This window comes from Vipera berus (genome assembly GCF_964194415.1).
Source record: "Vipera berus genome assembly, chromosome: 3".
In the NCBI taxonomy this organism is placed as follows: Eukaryota; Metazoa; Chordata; class Lepidosauria; order Squamata; family Viperidae; genus Vipera; species Vipera berus.
Window position 1 is genome coordinate 35,890,920 of NC_138204.1, and position 22,349 is coordinate 35,913,268.

At 38.2% G+C, this 22,349-nt stretch overlaps 1 protein-coding gene across 1 annotated transcript in view; it reads left to right on the forward strand.

Annotated features, from left to right (window-relative positions):
- Window positions 1-22,349, forward strand: part of NAV1 (neuron navigator 1) — a 257,735-nt gene that overhangs the window by 66,047 nt on the left and 169,339 nt on the right. The gene's annotated exons all lie outside the window — the stretch shown is intronic.

Sequence of the window (22,349 nt, forward strand, 5' to 3'; positions counted from 1 at the left end):
GCTGTGGATTATTGCTAAGTATTTCTTATTGCTAAATACATTTGATTACTGTCTTAACCAACCTCAATCCTAGCCAATTTATGCTGCTACCTGTACTCATCCTCATGGATGATTATTGCTAGGAGTTATCACTATCATTGATGATTACACACCCTACTGGCTGCTTCTATATGACTGAGGGAAACAACCTTTTAGACTTTGCTAAACTGAGGGTGCGTAGTGTGTGGTTCACTATTTTGTTGGTTTTGTGCCTTCAGGTCAGTGTTGAATTCTGGTGACTGACTGGACAAGTCCTTGCAGGGTTGTTGTTGTTTTTGCAGAAGTGGTTTCTCATTGCCTCCTTCCTAAGCTGAGAAAGAGTGACTGGTTCAAAGTCACTCTGTTGGGTTCATGCCTAAAGTAGGACCAGGGTCTCTTGGTTTCTAGCCTGAACCTTAGCCACTACACCACACTGGATTTCTGAAATTCAATATTCAGCTTTTATCTTAGTCTCAGAAAACCAGGCTTACCAAGCATGTTATGGAAGGTCAGCTATTGGTTCATCGTATGGATGTACCTGGGCTTTAGTATGCATACAGTATCTATTGCACTGAGGATTACTCCTTCTTTCCTCATTGCTGTCAGACTTAAGAATCCTCATATAACACCATTAGAATGTTTTGGGAAAAAACTTTTAGTTAGCACCATGTGGATTTTTTTCAAAAACATTATTTGAATATGCTCTTTGAGCAACTTTAGTTTGATCATTCCAGTAAAAAAAAGAAAGTTTACTTTCTTCAAAGTGTCTCAGGGATTGTTCTATTGTGTGCCTGAATGTGATATAACTTGTGCACCATCTCCTTCAGAAGTGAAGCAGCCAATGCCTAGTTAAGAAGATGTGTAGAAATACGATACATGACACATGAATCATGAAAATAGAATTTGAGTAGAAATAGATTATGAAAACATGGAAAGTAATGAAGTTGCTTACAGAAAAATGGACCAAGAGGCTGTGGATAATTGTAAAAAAGAATTGATGAATTTTTCTTTTTATTGTTTCACGTAAACTAAGCCATAGACTATAGATTTATTCTAGATAGTTTTGTAAGCTGTGTGAGAACTCCTGATCAAGTTCCATGTAAAATGCGGAAGAAATTGGATTTAGGACTCTATTTTGCAGATACTAAGCGTTGTGAAGAGTTACAGGTTGTCCTTGACTTATGCCCATTCATAACTAAGTTATATGATGGCACTTATGACTGGTGCTTGTACTTATGATGGTTGCAGCCTCCTCGTGGTCACATGATCAAAATTTGGGTGCTTGGAAACCAACATGTACTTACAAGAGTTGAAAAAAGCAGAAAGAGGAATCTTCCATAAAACTTGCCATTGTGCCTCTGCCACTAGCTTCCATAAACTGGAGGGGAATAGCTTTGGAGGGAGGAACCTATGCATAGACTGCCCATGTGATTTAGAATGCTGTACATTGTGTCTAACCAGGCTATCACTTAAAAGCAGTGATGGGAATATGGAAAGAGGATGTGTCCAGTGCACATAACCCAAGTCTTTCTATCGACATGATTATAATTGTGGTAGAAAGTTTTGCTGAATAGGCCTTATACCTATTCAGAAATGGGATGTTCGCTTGTTTTACTCTCAAGATTTTGCTGTTACTTATTAATAATTTCTTTTGGAAACTGCTGATTGTCTTTCCATCTACTTTCTGAATTTCTGCCAGGTTTTAGCAACAAAGCACTCTATTACTGGCTGTAGTTGGAGTTGCTCAGATAAATTTGACTTGGAAGGGAGTGAATGATGAGGTTTCCCAGGGCAGAGATAGTAATAATTTTGGACAAGAGTCATCTGATAAGAGGATTGAAAATTAATTCAAATTTAATAGACAATGAGTTACCCCAGTAACACAGATCCCCTATTGCCACATGCAAAATAGGCCATTCCTAACACATTGAGAAAATTGATCTATTCAAACATCAACTCTATCGTTTTCTTGCATTTGCCCTTCAAGGAATAAGTCCCCTGTTCTCTTAAAAATGAGAGACTGCTCTGGAAAGGAAAAAAATCTGAATCTCCCCATTGCAAAACAATGTAATCAATGTGAGAGTACTGTGTTGAGTTCGTCTTTCCCACTCTCATGAGGACATCTGATCCCTATGAGCCTAGGCCCAACTGGGAACAGCTGTCCTAGACTGTAACCTTCCTGGGAGAATAGAAATCTGGGGTTCATTGCCACATCTCTACTGCAGCCTGTCCACAAGTTCCTGCTGTTTAATTTACTCTGGCTGGAAATTGTAGCAATTGGTGAAGCAATAGTCTCTGCTTGGCCCTGTGGATGAAATATTATCTAGCATGACCAAGCCTGAAGGATGGATGAATAGTGATTTGGTATGGGAACTAATTCCCAGTCTTCATTGCTTCAGCTGCTGGAGGGAGAAGTATGAGACATGTGCCTCTCCCTTCCCATTTATGACGGTGGAAGGAACTTGGCAAGGACTAGGGCAGTTGATTCCTTGTCCAGTGGTGGTAATGTAGTTCCCTTCCCAAGCATTTAAAATTGACTGTGTTTTTTTGCAAATGATATGAAATTCTGCATGGCTCTTTCTTTTCCATCTAGACTCTATAAACCAAACATACATAATATCTGTATACATAATATCTGTATAACATAATGTCTGTTCAGCTAGAGCAGACATGTCAAACACAAGGCCCCGGGGGCCAGATCCGGCCTGCAAAGTGGTTTCATGTGGCCCGCGAAGCCATCCTGGAAACAGTGAGGGAACAGCCCCCACTGCCTTGGCCCTGGCCCAGAGACCCTCCTCCTGCCAGAGACCCTCAGATCTGTCCCACTCCTGCCCAGGCTCCCATAGGCACCCTTGATGCGAACAATGTACAACTGGCCATGCCCACCCAGTAGGCCATTAGCATTCTAGCCACACCCACCCAGTAGGCCACACCCACCCAGGCTGCACCCACCCAGCCCCCTGAGGGCAACCGCAATGCTGATGCGGCCCTCAATGAAATTGAGTTTGACACCCCTGAGCTAGAGGATACTTTTACAGTCAGCTTTTAGATTCTCAAAAGTGTTTAGGCGTTGCTAACCTCTTCACGTTACAAGGTTACAACAAGGGGGAAGAGTTCAGAAATGGGTAAGAAAACAAGATTAACACAACTCCAGCCCTTTCCCTATAGCTGAGTTACTTTGGGCATCAAAGACCTTGGCACCTTAAAGCAGTGTTTCTCATCCCTGGCAAGTTTAAAATAGGTGGACTTCAACTCCCAGAATTCTTAGAGGGTATATCTATGTGTATGTGTATGTGTATGTGTATGTATATGTATATATATTGAATTCCTCAGGAGAAATCAACTTGGGAGAACATGAAGCATGGAAAGAACCAGCAACTGCTGCAGCTGTTTTGCTCTTTAAAATCAGCATCACAGCATAACCATGTATCGGTGTGTACCCCAAACATATCTGCATATAATAATTCTGGATGTTTCTCTGAATAGATTCTAGATATTAATATAGATTCATTATTTTATTTAAATATATAAATTACATGAAAAAGAATCTCCTAAATAAATCCACATTATATATTAACTATTTTCCCTATTTTTTGTGAAAATGATTTATTCCTCTCTTGTACAAAAATAAAATCATAACTGGGAGTCAATTCTGTGGGTTGTTTGTACTTATGAAAATAGAAGATATTTGTGAATGATGTCTTAAACTTTTTTGTGTAGTTACATCTTATAATTATGCAGAACTATGCATAATTGGAGGACGTTATAGGAATTTTGTAGTAAGATAGGATTGAGCAACTGTTTTGAATCTAAGCAACAGTCTATACAGTGTACTTTGCCAAGCGTTACACTTGTGGGGGGAAGGTGTGTGTGTGTGTATGTGTGTAGGGAAAGAGATGGCATCAACCAAGCCCATAGGATTGCTGGGGGATGCAGTAAAGAAAAGTCCATGTATACTGCATTTTGCTCCTTAGAATAAAAGCAGGAAATAATAGTAAGAAAATAAAGTGATTGAGGTCAGAGCCCAGCTAAAGGGTGGGGTTTCTTCCTCAAAGTATTTTTAGAATATAAAGATCTATTTATTTACCAATCATGTTTATATAGCCACCAATCTCACCAAAGGTGGGCAATGAACAAGAATCAATAAGAATAGGTTATCCATTGCCCATCCCTGTGGTAAGGGAAAGGGGCGTGATCATTGTTTTACCTACAAGGGCGGGCATGTTTGCTGGTTTAATCTATTAAGCAGTCCTTCTGCTGGTTGCAGCAGTCTTACAATTGTGTGGTACAGCTGTGCTTGGATGAGATGCTTAATTGGGTGAGTTAAAAAAACCAATGGCTACATACAGCATGTAAAACCTGGACAATTAGATGGAAACTTACGAAGGGAGAATCAACCTAGAACTAAGTAGAAATTTCCTGACAGAACAATTAACCAGTGGAATAACTTGCCTCCAGAAGCTGTGTGTGCTGCAACACTGGAGGTTTTAAAGAAGAGATTGGACAACCATTGTGTGAAATGGTATAGGGTTTCCTGCTTGAGCAGTGGGTTAGACTAGAAGACACCCAAGGTTCCTTCCAACTCTGTAATTAAGGTTGTTGTTATTGTTTTAGTGACAAAGCCTTTTGTGTGAACTTAGTCCAAGCGGGAATTTACATTTCAGTGCATTGTACAAATGAGTTTACTCAGTAACCAAGTTAAGCATATTGCACAAATATAGTCATTCATTTTAAAGGGGCCTTGAGGTCATCCCGTTTAAAGCCATTCACCCAGTCCCATTGCTACAGTATTTGACTGGAGTTCAGAGTGAGATTTTTTAGTGCTTACACCATAATTGTTTTCCCTCTGGAAACATACATGCTCATTTTATAGGAATATTTCCCATGAAATGTTGCCGAAATGAAATAGGGGGAACTGATTTCTTGAGAGAAGGCCAGGTCCTTTCCTCAAGTTGTGTCTCACCAGGAAATTGGGACTGGAAGTAAGTCCCAGTCCAAATGGCAAGCATATAGCAGTATGGTTTGTTCCCTCTAATTGTTTAACTTTCAATTATCTTTACTCAGACTGCACAACTCTACTTTCTTTTGACCCTACCCCTCTGAAGTCCATTTTAAAGTTTTTTTAAAAAAATGTGAAGGAGAATAAAATTTATAGTAAAAGTGAAACATATTAGCTGAGTTCAGTGGCAGATGCACCATGACTCAAAGATAATTGAGAAATAAAGCCCTGCTCTTCCTAGAAGCTGATGCCTGGTGTTTCCCATTTACACAGATATTTTACTCCATCCCCACCAGGCTAATGGCTGGATCCACATATATACTCTAAAGCAATTTTTTAAATAAACAGAAGAAATCCACAAGTATTTCATCCATCTCAGATGTATTTGTAGGCTACGTGTCCCTTATCTCAACCATTGATAGAGGGATGAGCGTTAAGGGGCAAAGTGGGAAAGGAGAAAATTGAGTTACCTTTATTCTTTATAAGAATAATTAAGTAACAGAAAGAAATTCCCTTGTGTAATCTTGTTTTGTAAATCTATCCAACTTCTGTTTTTCTTATTCTTTCTTTCTATTTCAAATTGATGGCTATTGGGATGGCTGTTGCCAAGGTAGCAAAGGAGCTGTCTCTGAAGAAAAGATAGAAGGATGTGCAAAGAATATAAAACCAGTGAGCATGTATGACAGTGAATAAAAAGATGATTATGGATAATTTTCATTTTATAACATCCACTAGCTGTTTTTTGAATGCTATTTTCATTTTATGATTTGAGATGCAGAGTTTACTGAATTTTGTTAGGACAGCATGTATAAACATACAAACGTTTCTACGAAGTTCCAAACTTCCTTTCAGTTGGTATGATTTGGGGAAGCATTTTACTCTATTATATAGTTATGTATTCTATAGTATATGTACAATGATGAGAAAGGAAATTTCTGAACAAAACGATAAGTATGTAGCTGTTTTTGCTATTTAAATGTATGCTTACAATTGGAATACTTACATACCTACATAATTCTAGTGTATAATATGCACAAATTCAAGGTTTTGGTTATGGTCTTTAAGTCCTTATATGGCATGGGTCCGGAGTACCTCGGGGACCACCTGCTGCCGGCGTCAACTTCCCTCCGCCCTGTGCGTTCCCACAGAGAGGGCCTCCTCAGGGTGCCTCCGGTCAGAGAATGTCAGCTGGTGGCCCCCAGGGGGAGGACCTTCTCTGTGGGCGCTCCGGCTTTATGGAACCAACTGCCGGTTGAGCTCCGGATGGCACCGGACCTTCGCTCCTTCCGGCGCGGTCTGAAGACCCATTTATTTGAACAAGCTGGCCTGGCCTGATGGGGGATGTTAGGGTTTTTAATGGGTTTTTATATTGTTACTGTTTTTATTTGGGCAATTGTTTAATTCTCTTTTAATTTTTGTATTTTCTATTTATATATGCCCTGTTCACCGCCCTGAGTCCTTCGGGAGAAGGGCGGTATACAAATTTAATAAAATGAAATGGAAATGAAATGAAATGAAACAACTTTTTATAGAAGTTTCTTAATTTGTGAAGGTTATATAAGGAATGGAATATGCATTACAAATATGATATAGAGAGTTATGATTTTAGTTCTGCTCCCTTATAGCTTGGAGATGAATGACAAATCCCACAACAATCTGCAAGAAAGATTGTTGCTGTAAACTAATTCCATTTTCATGGCAAATACTCTGTTCATCTGATTTAAAAACCCTGCAAGAATTGTTGGATTATGTGTTATAGTAACAAAAAATATGGAAACTATTCTGTATTCTCTTTAAGAACTTTGCTTTCCTCCATCTTTATACTGTAATTGATATGTAGAATGGATGCCATTTAGGATGTTCAGTGAAGGTATAGCTATATATTTTAATTCAATCAGGACCTGAAGTAAATTAGATCTTTTTGGTTGTATTAGCCACTCATGCCCATGGCGTTAGGTATAATAGTTTTTTTTAAAATTTTTAAAATATTTTTTAAAAGGTAAGGCTTTGGACATTAAACTTTTTTCAGGCTATCATAAATTCTCCTTATATAAACCCCATAAATTCTGTGTCCTGGTCATATCATCCAGGAATTTGAAAGGGGAAAGAGACATTATATGCTTCATAGTAAACAACTGAATGATTAATTGATTGCATACTATCAAACCAGTGTTTGTTTTATCAGCCACATGGATAGGCCTTTTCCAGCACGATCTGTCTGCCACTAGCCCTTCAGATTCTCCAATGGTATACTGTACCCACAGGCTACACCAAGTCCATCCAACAGTTTTGCTGCTGTTGACCCTTTTCTCTTTTATTCTACCTTCCCCAGTATTATAGATTTCTCAAGGGAGCTGTGTCTTTGCATAATGTGCCCAAAATGTGGTAATTTCAATCTGATCAATTGTGTCTTGAATAAAAGATCTGGATGATTTGTTTATGATTCATTTTTTTTGTTTTCTTGGCAGTTCATAGTATTGTTAAGAGTTTTATCCAACCCCAAAATTCAAAACCATCAATACTCTTTTAATCCTGTTTCTTCAAAGTCTAACTTTCACTTCTATATAATGTCACAGAAAAACCACTACTTGCACATATCTATTTTTTTGACAGTATAACAGCATTCAAATATCTTTGTCAGAGCCATTATTGCAAAGTACTAGTCCACGGTTATATTTCTTGGCTGCTGGTTCCTTTAGTGCATGTAGTTGATCCTAAAAGGCAAAAGCTATTCACCACTTCAATATATTTATTATCAATTGTAAGGTTAAGTGCTTTACCTGTTGTCATTATTTTAGTTTTCTCTGTATTTAAAGTTGTCCCACTTTTTCACTGTAGTTTTTGATTTTCATTACTAGATTTTCTAGATCATTTCCATTTTCAGCTATTATAATAGGGTTATTAACATAAGAATATTGATGTTTCTTTTTCCAATTTAAAACTATCCTCATTCTCCAATCCAACTCCCCTCAATATATATTCAACATACAAGTTAAATTCACTAAGAAGTATTTCATTGCTAAACTGGAGTCAATCTATTTCACCATGTTCCATCCAGACATCCATCTGCCTGTGTATGGATTTCTCAAGAGTGCAATGAAATGTTCTGGGATTCCCATTTTTCTAAGGACATTCACACTTTGATATGGTTGATACAATCAAAGCTCTTTATACAATGCATGAGACATATTGACAGTTTTTTGGGGGGATTCTTTGGTTTTCTTAATTATCCATCCTGCATTGGCAATAATGATTCTTGTTCCTTGACCTTTTCTAAAATCATCTGGTTTCCACCTTTCCATCTAGATGTCTAATCTTTGCTTGGATGGTCCTAACCATTATTTTACTAATATGTGGAATTATGGAAATATATAGGTAATCCTTGACTTACAACCATTTGTTTAGTAACCATTCAAAGTTAGAATGGTACTGAAAAAAGTGACTAATGGCCATTTTTCACACTCACAAGTGTTGCAGTATCCCCATGCTCACACTAACAAAGTTTGAATGCTTGGCAACTGGCATGTATTTATGACAGTTGCAGTGTCCTGGGATCATGTGATCACCTTTTGTGACCTCTCGTACTTCCATACTTTTTGCAATCTCACACGTACATATGCAAGGAAGGATATTTGCATAATGATATTGTAATGCATGTTACATCAATGCCCTCCCCAGGAAGCTATATTGGTCTAAGACCTATTTTTTCCCAATATGCTTCTGTTCAACCTAAAGCTGTTTGCATTTTCCATGAATAATAATGCCAGTTAACTTATTCTGAAACATTTTTCATGGCTTGTTGCTTAATTTGGCAATTTAATTGCATAACATACCCTTGCAAAACCTGAGGTCTCTGATGAGGTCAACAACTAATGAAGAACTTCCACTTGCAGATTTAAGTCAATTAAAAATTAAGATATGTTTTAGTGTTTAAATTATATATAATTGAAATGCCTAATCTAAATTCATTGCCTTTAGTCTCACCTCTGGTTGGCAGGTTGGTGATTTTAGACTGACCAAGAAAAGAGTGTAAGCCAGCCTTGCCAGCCACGTATGTGCTCTTCAGATTGGCTGAAGTGGAAATTCTCATAGTCTCCAGCTGCATGGCCAATTCATGTTATATGTGTATGGAAGTTATGTCTATGACATTACAAAATATTGGCAGCTGGTTTATTTATTCTTTCACAAATTCTTTGTAGTGTTATATAAGAATCTTATCATATTCTCCAGATGTGTTGGACTGTGATTTTTGTTACCCCCCCAATGAAGGGGGGGGGTAACAATATCCAGCTGGGAAATATGATAGTTGTCGTCTAAAACATCTGGGGTACATTTAGTTATAGAATACTGTCCTGTTGGCTCTGCTGTGATTTGAAAAAGCTGAGGCTTGAAATCTTTGCCTGAAGCAATTTTCTGCCTGTTCATTTCCATCGCCCCTTTTTCTTCTCCATTCTACATGGTAATGCTCTCTAATGTGATATATCCTGTCCGTTGCCATAGCATCCTTTGTGAGGTCACCAGATAAAGCTAATTGCCCCCTCCCACAGGAAGAATAATTAGTGAAGAGAGAGAGAAAGGGAGAGGACTGTAATCAAAGCCCACTTCCCTTAGTTTGATTTAGATGAAGGAAAAGCATACAGATAGGCGCCTGTCCTTTAACTGGGAAAAGGGTAAGGAAGGCTTGTTCAGGCAATTAGCCTCAGGTGGGTGGTGTGCCATTTATCCTTGCTTATTGGCTTCAACCCAGGGGTAGCTATGGAGAGATTTCTTAAAATTATCTCATAAATGAACAGCATGAATTCAGTCCTGATTACACTCAAATAAATGTTTTGAGAATCTGCACGTAAAGTACATGCTTTTGGAATAGTGGAAGGTGACAGGGAAGCTCCTGCAGCTGCTTAAAAAGGAGATGAGCCCACATACTATTCATAAGTAATTGTTTAGAAACTGGACAGTAAGTGGCCCCATCCACTTTTTAGGCAGCTGCAAGAACTTCCCAAGGGCATGTTGTCAGTTGGCTGCACTTTACCACTGAAAATCAGTGACATGATTTACTCTTAGTATTTAGTTGGGAAATAAATGTTTTTAAAATATTTATTAACAACATTTATACATCAGTAAAATGTATCTGCCCTAAACATTCTATCAGTGCACCATCTAGTGGTGTCATTTTGTGATCATCCCTTCTCCTGCAGTCCCTGCTTTAGGAAGCCCCTTAACTTCCGTCCAAAGCTGGGTCCCTAGACAATGTCACCAGGGATTCTCCTAACAGCAGCAACAGCAGCAGCAACAACAACAAGAGACCCTGACTTCCTAGATCTTTCATTGACTACCTGGTTTCTCCATATGGATTAATCTACCAATCCATTATAATAATAGAAGAGAATAGCTCAGGATTGAAGTGTGAAGTCCTTGGTGCTCTCTGAGCTTGGAGAGCATTAAGGACTCCACCAATCCCTTTATCTCCAGCAAATGCCCTTATTAATCACCTCTAACCAACATAAACTATGCTGCCTGAGAATGACCAGATGTATAGTCTATCTAAAACATTTAGAGGACATAAGGTTGGAAGAAAGTGATGGCAACACTGTCAGGTCAATTAGGAACAAAATCAAAAGCACCGTCTTACATTGTAGGAAATTCTCAGTGACAAAGAATGTCTGACAACAGGGTGATCTACAGTGAACTTTTGGTTCCTGCAGGTGACTGACCATTAGACCTCAGTGTCACCCCAGTGACTCATAAGTGCATTCATCACTCTCATGTGCCTAGACAAAAAGTTGAGCAGTAATTTTGAGGCTGCTTGAGAAAAACATATTTGCCTGAATTTTCTTGTTTTGTTCTGTGACTCATTGAAACTGAATTTGTGTCTGCCTCATCCATCCGTTACATTAGACCAGGTGTGATAGCCAAAACAGCTAAAGTAGCAGCGTAAGTTTACTTTTCACAGCCATGCTCTTTTAATCAATTTTTTTGGCATTTAGATCAAGGTCACTAATCAATATTAGACCTGATATTGCTTGTGAAGTTTTAAGAAGCCTAAGTACAAAAGTTACAAAATAGAAGCTCACTAAGATACTTTTTATGCAGACAAATTTCTGTTCAAAATATAGCAAGGAATTGTGCCATACTAATTAACACATAAACAGCTTCATCCTTCAACCCATTTCTTGCCTACTTGCCTGCCTGCCTATCTGTTTGCTTGCTTGCAAAGTCAATTTTGTTTCAAAATAGCATTGAAGCACCTTTCCCGTTTCACATTTCTCTATAAGCATTACATATGATTCATCCTTTCATGACATTGCATTACATGTATCCCTGCCTCCAACTTTGTACAATTGGATGCTAATAGCGAAGGTATGGAAGTGTTTGATATACAGACATCTCTAAGTGTTAAGATTGAATCCATGTTTCAGAGAGAGTAGGGGAACCCAAGATGGGATTACCATCAATTCCCATGCTGTATAGTGTCATACGTATTGGAGAAGAAGGTAAAGTGTAGAAAAGTTTATAGCTCCATTCTAAATACTATTCCCTGTCATCTAATGAATGATAGTTCTCTACTCTGTCTGCAAATAGAAATTATTCCATTGTTTGATCTGTATAACCAAAACTTTTAGCATTTTAGCACAAACATGGGATATGGGTGGTATAAAAATTTAATAAATAACTAAGTACCGGTAAGTAAGTAAGTAAGTAAGTAAGTAAGTAAGTAAGTAAGTAAGTAAGTAAGTAAATAAGATATCCAAGGCAAGACATCCATTTTTATCACAGGAATTGTCCTCAGCAATGGTAGTTATAGTTTCCTTCATCTTAACATGTCTTTAAACACATTCCATGTCTTAACATAGTTATTTTGACATAACATACAGTTCATAATTATCATACTATCTTCTCTATCTTAAAACCTGATTTATTCATCAACTCTATTTGATATAAAATTTTCATTTTTTTCTTAAAATCTTCATCTTCTGTTTATTAATCTTGAAAGCTGCTAGTACACTAAATTCTTTCAGTTGCACATTAACATTTCAATTCCCTTTAAAGGATCTTCAAACCTAACACCTAATTATCTCAAGAGCCCTTAACTTATGTCCTCAATTTACAACAAGTCACTGAGCATACATTCAAAGTTGTAAGCCGCCCTGAGTCTTCGGAGAAGGGCGGGATATAAATGGAATTAAAATAAATAAAAATAAATAAATAAAAGATTCTGGAAAAGGGATTTATCATTCTGATTTGAAGTTCCAGCATCTGCTTCCTTGCTCCCTATGGTCATGTGACTGCATTTTGGGTGCTCAGCATTTATGTACATTTGCTACATCTTACAGTCATGAGACCACAATTTATGCATTTATGACATTTTTGCCAGAAACCAGTTTCCAGCAAAAAACACCCCACAGCGAACAATAGGTACACTTAATGACCGCAGTTTTTACTTAATGATTGCAGTGTTCACTGTGTTTGCTTAACTACCTCTGACAAAAAAAATGTCATAAAATTGGACATGGTCATGTGGTGACCTGTTTAATGACCTACAATTGAAATTGCGGGGTCAATTATAGTCGTAAGTCAAGGACTACCAGGTTTTTTTAAATCTTTATTTCCACTATTGTTTCATCTTGTCTCTTACCTCATTGCAGTATTTCAAAGACTAAAATCAACAAGACAGGAGAGAGTGGGCATGTCTGTCTCCTTTTTTGTATCTCATGAAGCTTTGTTAGATCTCTATTAACAATTATTTGTGCTTTTTGTGAACTGTAAATTAATCTTACCCATTTTATAAGTTCTTTCCAAAATTCCTATTTACCAAAAGCTTGAATAAGAAAACCCACTTCAACTTGCCAAAGGCCTTCTCTGAAAAAAAAATATCAATGCTGCTTCTTCATTATTGTGTTGCTCCAAATATTCTAAAATATCCAACAATTGTCATGCAAATTTATGAAGTATTTAGATTTGCATTGTGTATGTAAGAGTGTTTATATGGATTTATTGGCTTAAAATTATTTTCACTTCCTGGATAAAGGATGTTTTCTACCTCCATTGTTGAGTTGTGTATTTGTGTGTTAATGGATCCAAAGCCTCACACTTTGTGATGTGAACCTTTGGAGGAGGGAACAAGCCACTATCTGTTTCTTACATTGTGGCTTGCACAAAATCTAGTGGTTTTAAACAAGTTTCAGGAGAAGTGAAACGCACTTTGGGGGATTTGAAAACAAAATCATCTCTCTCCCGCCTGTATGTATTCTTTTTTCGAACACTAAAAACTTTGTCCCTGGTCTTTATTGTCTCTTGGAGTGACTTCAAAAAGGAGACTGAAAACCTTCTAATCTATAGGACAAGCAGAGCATTCTGTTCTGATTTGCCAAGTGAAAAAGCTCTGCATTAAGTGCTTCTGAAGGACTCTTAAAAAGAAAAGCCAAATTGCACGTATCCTGTTACTATATTTCACAGTTTATAAAAAAACTGGCATCAAGCACTTTCACACACCGAGACAAGTATTAATCTAGAAAAAGGCATTTTATGCCCTGCTCTGCCCTCAGAGATAGCATTTGAGACCAAGATGAGACACTGCATTCAGAGTTGCGGAGAGTCAGACAGCATATAAATTTAATAAATTGCATTAAATTAAATTGCTTCAGGCATGCAAAAATTCCAATCCAAGATGCTTTTTCAGGATTTGGGGTGGAAAAACAAACAGGGGACATCTTTACAGGCCTCCTGGATTATTTCTAGAATTTTTGTAGGCAGGAATGTTGGGTCATTCTTCCCTATTGAATTAAAGTACTACCTATATATCCTACGTTGACACAAAACGAAGGTGCCATAAAATTTGTTGTAGGTCTACTTTGTATCTTTTGTGTCTATTTTGAAGGTCTCACAATAATTGTGTCCCAAACCTGCTCTGGTAACATTTTTTTCCCCTGCGATGGCACTATGATATTCTCATTTTATCCCCAGCCCATGAGGGAGACTGGTTGGAGTTAACAAATTGTAACTGGTTTTAAAGTATTATTTCCTCTCTTGTTTCAAAACCACCCAAGGTCATCAACAAGGCGTGTAAAAAACTTGCAGGCACGTCAGGTAGCTGGCAGTGGCTGGAAATAGAGGAAGGAATGACAAATTTCATGCTGATGTAGGTTTTTTTGCTGATTCAAAGATAGTGGTGAAAATCCATAATGGAGAAAGAACCTGAATCACTAACTAACTAACTAAAGAGCCTTGGTGGAGCAGTGGGCTGATGCCTCCTTAAGTAACACCAGCTGCCTGCAATTAGTGCAGGTTCGCATCCCACCAGGCTCAAGGTTGACTCAGCCTTCCATCCTTCCGAGGTAGGTAAAATGAGGACCCAGATTGTTGGGGGCAATAAGCTGACTTTGTAATAATGCCGCTTGGGGTGTGTGTGAAAGCCCTAACAAGCAGGCATATACATAGAATGAAGGCTACTGCTAAGCTTGTAAGCCGCCCTGAGTCTTCGGAGAAGGGCGGGATATAAATGTAATTAAAAAAAATTAAATTAAATTAATATGAGGAGGGTCATATTTCTCAGCTAGTTATATCTCTCTTTCCAATCCCCCCATATCAAATTTGGGCAACTCCATTCCAAGATAAAATAATGCTAAACAAGGGGGATAGGGGAATACTATTGGACACAAATGCCTCAGAGAACAGGGAAGCTGACACTGCCTTGATTGTGCTATTAGCTTGGTCCTGTACAGAAGGAGAACTGAAACGGATTAGCTGATACATAGCCAATCTTTTACTGCAAGAGAAAGGAAGTGATTGAAATGGACAAATGCAAAAAAATGTAGTAAATGCACAACAGAAGGTCAGTTCAACATTTCTCTCATGAGTTTACTGGGGGTGCTTATTTAAAAACAAAGTTATCTATCCACTGGTATAATTTCAAAATACTTTTAAAACGTAATCTGAAACATGCCATTTTTATTTGTAATGTTCCTTCTTCTGGAGTGCAGTCCAACCACAAAAAAATAAAAAATAAAAAAAAATTATACACAAAGAACATAAAAGCAATAAATTCACTGTACAATATGATTTATTTACATTTGTAATAAAGATTCTTATAATTGTGAATGAAGGCAAATATACGTGTCCCAGGATAATGTTGTTGAGAATGGGCCCAGCATAAGTCTGAAAGCTTGGAAGAACAAACATCTGGTCCCGATGACTGACTCAAATAGGATCCTGCAACTTCTGTAATTATAAAGTTCTAAACCTAACTTTGCTACTAAGATTTAGAGTATACAGTTGCACAACTATTCTCAGCATCTGCTCAAAATAAATATTTTTTCCTAAATAAAATGATGGAATTCTAATCATTTCAGAATACTGATGAGGCAAAATTGGCTAATTTGCCATCTTACTCCATCCCAAATAAAACAGTAGAGATTTCCTCTTTCTGTGCTTGCCTTCTTCAGACTTGCAAGATTTTGTTCATGCAGCTCATAATAAAGTAGCTCATCTAGTCATGTTTCCTGTCTGGTTTACCTGGGACATTTGATATCGATCTTGCAAATCTGAAGCTATAAGCTTCCCACTGCCACATTTAATCATCTGATCAACTTAGGTCTTCGTAAGTTTCTTTCTCTGACCATTAAGTTCTTGGGGTCTCCTCCATCTCTTGTCTGAGTGTTTCCTGAAGAAGCATCTCTTTCTCTTGTCCCCCAAGGTCATCCAAACATTTCAGATGGAGGTGGGCTAGTGACCCAGGGACAGAAAATGGTTCTAAATACTGCCAAAATACACCTCTGATCCTATCCATAATACCTGACCTCACCTCCAAGATTAAAACAAAAACCAGAGATTTTACATCCTTTTTAAAATGTAAGAGAACTCAAGATTACTCATATGGACACTTATGATCTCTGAAATGAAAATATATGAACGAACATTTGCTGAGGTAGTGTTACTGTAGTTTAACAGACAAATAACTTTGCTATACTAAATTATGATGATGTTATACTGTTTCACTCATAGCATGGGTACAAAATGTGGACAGTGTTGTAGATCCAAGGGTACTGAAAGTGTGGATGGCACACCTATGTTTTTATAAGTTGAATTAATAAACTAAACAGTAGACACTTGCATCATGATACAGGAGCAGATAGTCTAAACAGATTTAAAGCAGTCTGTCAAAGCTTATGCTTGAATAACTCATTGGTCTTTCAGGTCCATAAAACACTTATTATTTTAGAAATTTTGTCTATGGAGATTCTCAGTCATCCAGGTCATAGTTATCCCAAAGATGCTTTTTCAAGAGGCAACTGGACTTTCTTGTTTTTCTTTGAAGACATTTTACTTCTCATCCAAGAAGCTTCTTCAGCTCTGATTGGATGGTGGGGGAATGGAAGGATTTATACTCCTTGCAGACAGCTGGTCATTTGCATTCTTTTAGAGAGTAGTTGATGCCACCTGGAAGTTTATCTGTGTCATCAGAGTCACGTGAGTACTGCAAATGGGTGTGGAGCTCTTTTGGAACTGTTTGAATGGACTGTGTTGTAGACTGAAGACAGATGATGTTGTATTCCCCCACCCCCATTGAAAAAAAGGGCTGTTTAGAACTTTTCTTTTAGTCCAGCTTCTTGTGGTATCCACTGTTTTCAAAGCTACAGTGTGTAAATCTTCATTTCTCAGGGACAGAAATGTGAGACTAGCATTCTCTTAAATACTGAGGTAATCAGATTGTTGTACAATGCCTAAACAATGGTGGCTATAAGAATAATTTTAAAAGATTATCTTTTTTCTATAGAACTAGTACTTCTACAACAGACTTCTCCTGCCAGGTGTCTCTATTCTTTTCCTGTGTGGTCATTGAAAAGGCTCTCTGGGGAAAAAGAAATTGCATTCTAATATGTCTAGATGACATTTAGTGGGGAGGGTTCTAAACCAACCATTTGCCCTCATATTATAGGTACATCCTCGGTATCCCCAAAAGGTAGGAATATTATGCAGAACATGAATTCTGGAACTGTTCCCAACCCTTAATAATAGCTGTGCTATGATTCAATTGACTGGGATGGAGGAGGTAGTAGGTTTACAGCAGAGGACTTGGCAAGATTTTTATCCAATCTCTTCTGGGAAAGCTTTAGCTTGCGCTCTCTCTCTCTCTCTCTCTCTCTCTCTCTCTCTCTCTCTCTCTCTCTCTCTCTCTCTCTCTCTCTCTCTCTCTCTCTCTCTCTCTCTCTCTCTCTCTCTCTCTCTCTCTCTCTCTCTCTCTCTGCAGCTTCTGATTAGATCTGGACCATTTTTGTATTCAAACTCTCTCTTCCCAGTTTTTATGCCCCCTCATTCTGTTTAGATTTTGGAAAGTTATGTTTTGGACAGAGCTGATTTATTTATTGCATAATTTCTGTTCAACTTTCTATTCAGTTATGGTACATTATATATGTTAGGGTTATGATGATGAACCAAAGGATTAGTAAGAAAACAGAAATATTCACTATTAACCCTTCACTTGTGGTCTTAGTCTAAGGAGCACATTCAATCCATGTACCCATTATTTATTTAGTTTTGATTATTTTTACCCTATTCTTTCATATGTAAGAGAACTCACATTAACACAAAAATATTATCATTTAACATATCCAAATGTAAAATATAGGAAGGTTAGCTTAATCTAAATCTTGTTTTTACTGTATTTGTTCCTCCTTCTATTCTCTAGACACATCTCTTTGAAATGTGATTTTTTTGTTTATCTTTCAAGTTAGTTCAGATCAACTCCACCCAAGACAATATTCAGAGGCCCATCTGTAATGATTCTGCACTTTTTTTCATGTACAGCAGACCAATATTTGCCTTGATTTGTCTTGAAGATAATTTCATCAGATAAGGAGACACTGGTTAAACCACCTATTAGTGAGTTAGGATGAATTAATGAAAATGGGGATATTAGGAGATAAGGTGTATCTGTTCCCATGCAAGTAAAATTAGCTTCATACTATAGCTCCCTGACAGTTTAGACAGACTGTACAAAGTGACTGTTCTGGTTCCTGCTCAGACTGATAAGGAATGCATGTCCCAAATGCAAAGTATTCTGAACAGCGAGAACAGAGATGAAACCCAGAAGAGCCTATGAGTAACATGGATGAGGCATTAAAAGTCCCAAGTCACTGTCTATCCATGCAGAGATAAGAAGACTGCTTCATGTTATGTTAGTTGTTTTGGAATTTGAGGGCACGCTTTGGTTGACCAATAACGCAGCTGTGACTCAGGGCTGAACGAGCACTTCCTTTCCTACTATTTTCTTTGATAAATATCTAAGTTGATCTGTTGAGTCTTGCCTGGGTTTATGTCATCAGATTGAGCTGTTTACTTAATAGCAGGATTCCTGAGGGTATTCCTTTCTTAAAATGGATAGCTATCTTTGAGTATTTCTTTTTCTACCAATCCAAGAGAATTAACGGTTGCAAATATAGAAATTATCTTGAAAACCAATAGAATTATGTGTTGTTGTGATTTTGCAGCTTTTGCAATTGTTCTTTCCTCAGGTCAGTAATGCTAGAAGAGTTATATATACTAAAATTATAGGGACGCGGTGGCTCAGTGGGTTAGGATGCTAAGCTTGTTGATCAGAAGGTCGGCAGTTTGGCGGGTTGAATCCCGAGTGCCGCGTAACAGAGTGAGCGCCTGTTACTCGTCCCAGCTTCCGCCAACCTAGCAGTTCGAAGGCACGTAAAAATGCAAGTAGAAAAATAGGGACCACTATGGTGGGAAGGTAACAGCGTTCCGTGCGCCTTTGGTGTCTAGTCATGCCGGCCACATGACCATGGAGACATCCTCGGACAAGCCCTGGCTCTTCGGCTTTGAAATGGAGATGAGCACCGGCCCCTAGAGTCGGAAATGACTAGCACGCATGTGTGGGAGAACCTTTACCTTTACCTTTATACTAAAATTGCAGACTTGTGAATATTGATTTGCAAAGGTGCAAATCAATGGGAGACTTTACCAAATAAATATTTTTAAAGCAGTATTCTACCGTAAACACTAAGAGATAAGACAAACTATCATATTTATTAATTTTGATTGTTAAAATAATACTGCTACCATCACTTTTAAAGTATCTCACATTAACTACGTATGCTACATAGCAGTTATTTAGCCCTTTGGAGCAGTCAAAACATTTCACATAGATCATCTCACAAGAAATCTAGAAGGGAGACCAATATCCACCAATGGAGAAGGTTCTTTACCCCAGTCCAAGTCTCTGTTTCTGTGTTCTCCGACAGAGCAAAATTTAAACCATAGACTTCATATTTCAGTTTCTTGGTCATTAGGACACCTCCAGTTCTTACTATGTATGGAATATTTGCTGGCTGTAATCAAAGTCAAGAATCCTTGATTTTGACAATTACTGACTCCTCTTTTTATTGTCAGTAACCAATGGCCTATTTTCAATTGAAAGTCTAGCGGTACAGAAACAAGTTGTTTAATGGAGCCTTGGTGGAGCAGTGGGCTAATGCCTCCTTAAGTAACACCAGCTGCCTGCAATTAGTGCAGGTTCGAGTCCCACCAGGCTCAAGGTTGACTCAGCCTTCCATCTTTCCGAGGTAGACTTTGTAAAAATGCCGCTTGGGGGGGGGGCAAAAGCCCTAATAAGCAGGCATATACATAGAATGAAGGCTATTGAAGGCTATGAGCCTTGGTGGAGCAGTGGGCTAATGCCTCCTTAAGTAACACCAGCTGCCTGCAATTAGTGCAGGTTCGCGTCCCACCAGGCTCAAGGTTGACTCAGCCTTCCATCCTTCCGAGGTAGGTAAAATGAGGACCCAGATTGTTGGGGGCAATTAAGCTGACTTTGTAATAATGCCGCTTGGGGGTGTGTGTGAAAGCCCTAACAAGCAGGCATATACATAGAATGAAGGTTACTGCTAAGCTTGTAAGCCGCCCTGAGTCTTCGGAGAAGGGCGGGATATAAATGTAAATAAATAAATAAATAAATAAATAAATAAATAAATAAATATTGCTAAGCACATTGATTTGTGCTTCTTAAGATTGTAAGCCGCCCTGAGTCTTCGGAGAAGGGCGGGATATAAATGGGATAAAAAAAAGGATATTCTCCTTCTACAAGAATCTGCCAGCCACTGAGCTCAACAGGAGAGTCTTTCCTGAATATTGTTGTTCTGCATCGAATATGGACTTTATGAATATGGAGAAGAACCTTCTGACCCTTTCTTAAGTGACTTAATTGATTTTCTGTCATTGGTTTTGTTTTGATTGGCATTTGCTTATCTTTTGAATCATTTTCTATAGTTCTTTGTTGATTCTGTATTTCTTTAAACATCACTGCCTTTAAATCACCTTACTTAATAAAATGTTTAGCAGTAGCTGCTCTGAGCTCACTTTAGGCAGTATAAATCAAAATATAAATTATTGAATGATTGAATGAATGAATGAATGAATGAGCAAACTGATTAAGCACATACAATCCCTGCAAACTACCTTTCATAGGCTTTACTGATACATCTTCATCAACGATTTGGATAAGGGGATAGATGGGGAACTCATCAAATTTACAGACGACACCAAGCTGGCAGGAATAGCCAACACTCCAGAAGATAGGCTTAAGATTCAGGAGGATCTGGACAGACTTGAACACTGGGCACTATCTAACAAAATGAAATTCAATTGTGAAAAAAGTAAGGAAGTTAGGCAGGAAAAATCAAATGCACAGGTATAGTATGGGTGGTACCTTGCTCTATAGTAGTAACTGTGAGAGGGATCTCAGAGTCCTAGTGGACAATCACTTCAATATGAGCCAGCAGTGTGCTGCAGCTGCCAAAATAGCCAATACAGTGCTAGGCTGCATTAACGGAGGGATAGAATCAAGATCAAGTGAAGTATTAATACTTTACAATGCTTTGGTAAGGCCACACCTGGAATACTGTATCCAGTTTTGGTCACCACGATGTAAAAAAGATGTTGAAACTCTAGAAAGGGTACAGAAAAGAGCAACAAAGATGATTGGGGGACTGAAGGCTAAAACATTGGGAACGGTTGCTGGAATTGGGTATGTGTAGTTTAACGAAGAAAAGGGTGAGGGGTGACATGATAGCAGTGTTCCAATATCTCAGGGGCTGCCACAAAGAAGAGGGAGTCAAGCTATTCTCCAAAGCACCTGAAAGCAGGACAAGAAGCAATGGATGGAAACTAGTCAAGGAGAGAAGCAACCTAGAGCTAAGGAGAAACTTCCTGACAGTTAGAACAATTAACCAGTGGAACAACCTGCCTCAAGAAGCAGTGAATGCTCCAACACTGGAAGTTTTTAAGAAGAGACTGGACAGCCATTTGTCCGAAATGGTATAGGGTTTCCTGCCTGAGCAGGGGGTTGGACTAGATGACCTCCAAGGTCCCTTCCAACTACTACTACTTCTTCTTCTTCTTCTTCTTCTTCTTCTTCTTCTTCTTCTTCTTCTTCTTCTTCTTCTTATTATTATTATTATTATTATTATTATTATTATTATTATTATTATTATTATTATTATTATTATTATTATTAAACTGTGGATTAGTAAATATTGTACATTTTCCTTGGGTAAATTATATTTCAAATTATTTGCAGTGTACAGTCATTTTTCTATGCATGTTCTTCACATTCAACTGGAATACGGAACCCAACATGTATGACAAATTGCTGTCCAGCGCCAGAGATATTATTAGTAAAAATTATAATCTTTTACACAGACCTTTCAGAAATGAGTTTAATTGGAATCATTGAACTAATATAGCAATAGCCATATAGAGAAAGATTGTGTATTACACGGGAAAGACAGTTTTTCTCCAAGCAAGGCACTGAGGAGTTTGGCATTTGTGCATTCTTTTTCTCAGCTTGTCACTGAATCTTTCTATTTATTTGTATCAGAGAGAAAATCACCCAGCTGGCTTTGGCGGCTAACAGGGGACTCACACTCATTGTTTTCTGCTTTCTAGCCTGGTGCCCTAACCACTAAACCAAACTGGCTCCATCACTGAGCCTTCCATACATAACATGTAAGGCATTTGTAGGCATGTAAATCATTATTCAAATATGTACCTATAAGTGTATCAGGAACCACAAAATATATTGAAAGGCGTTGGTTTCCAGGAAGGCGAATGGAGACTCAGAAGGTGGCCTAAGTTACCTTAAGCAGAGCTTCATGTTTTAAGTGCTAAGATCCATTTCTGGAAAAGGCCATTTGCGACTGACCTCTGTTTCTATCTCTGAGCGGTGGAGGAGGATAAGGCAGAGGACGCTCTAAATGGCCTCGGGGTACGAGCCTGTTTTGCACGGACGCTTCTCCGACGACGTCCCATTCACGGCGTAAGCCCGAGGACA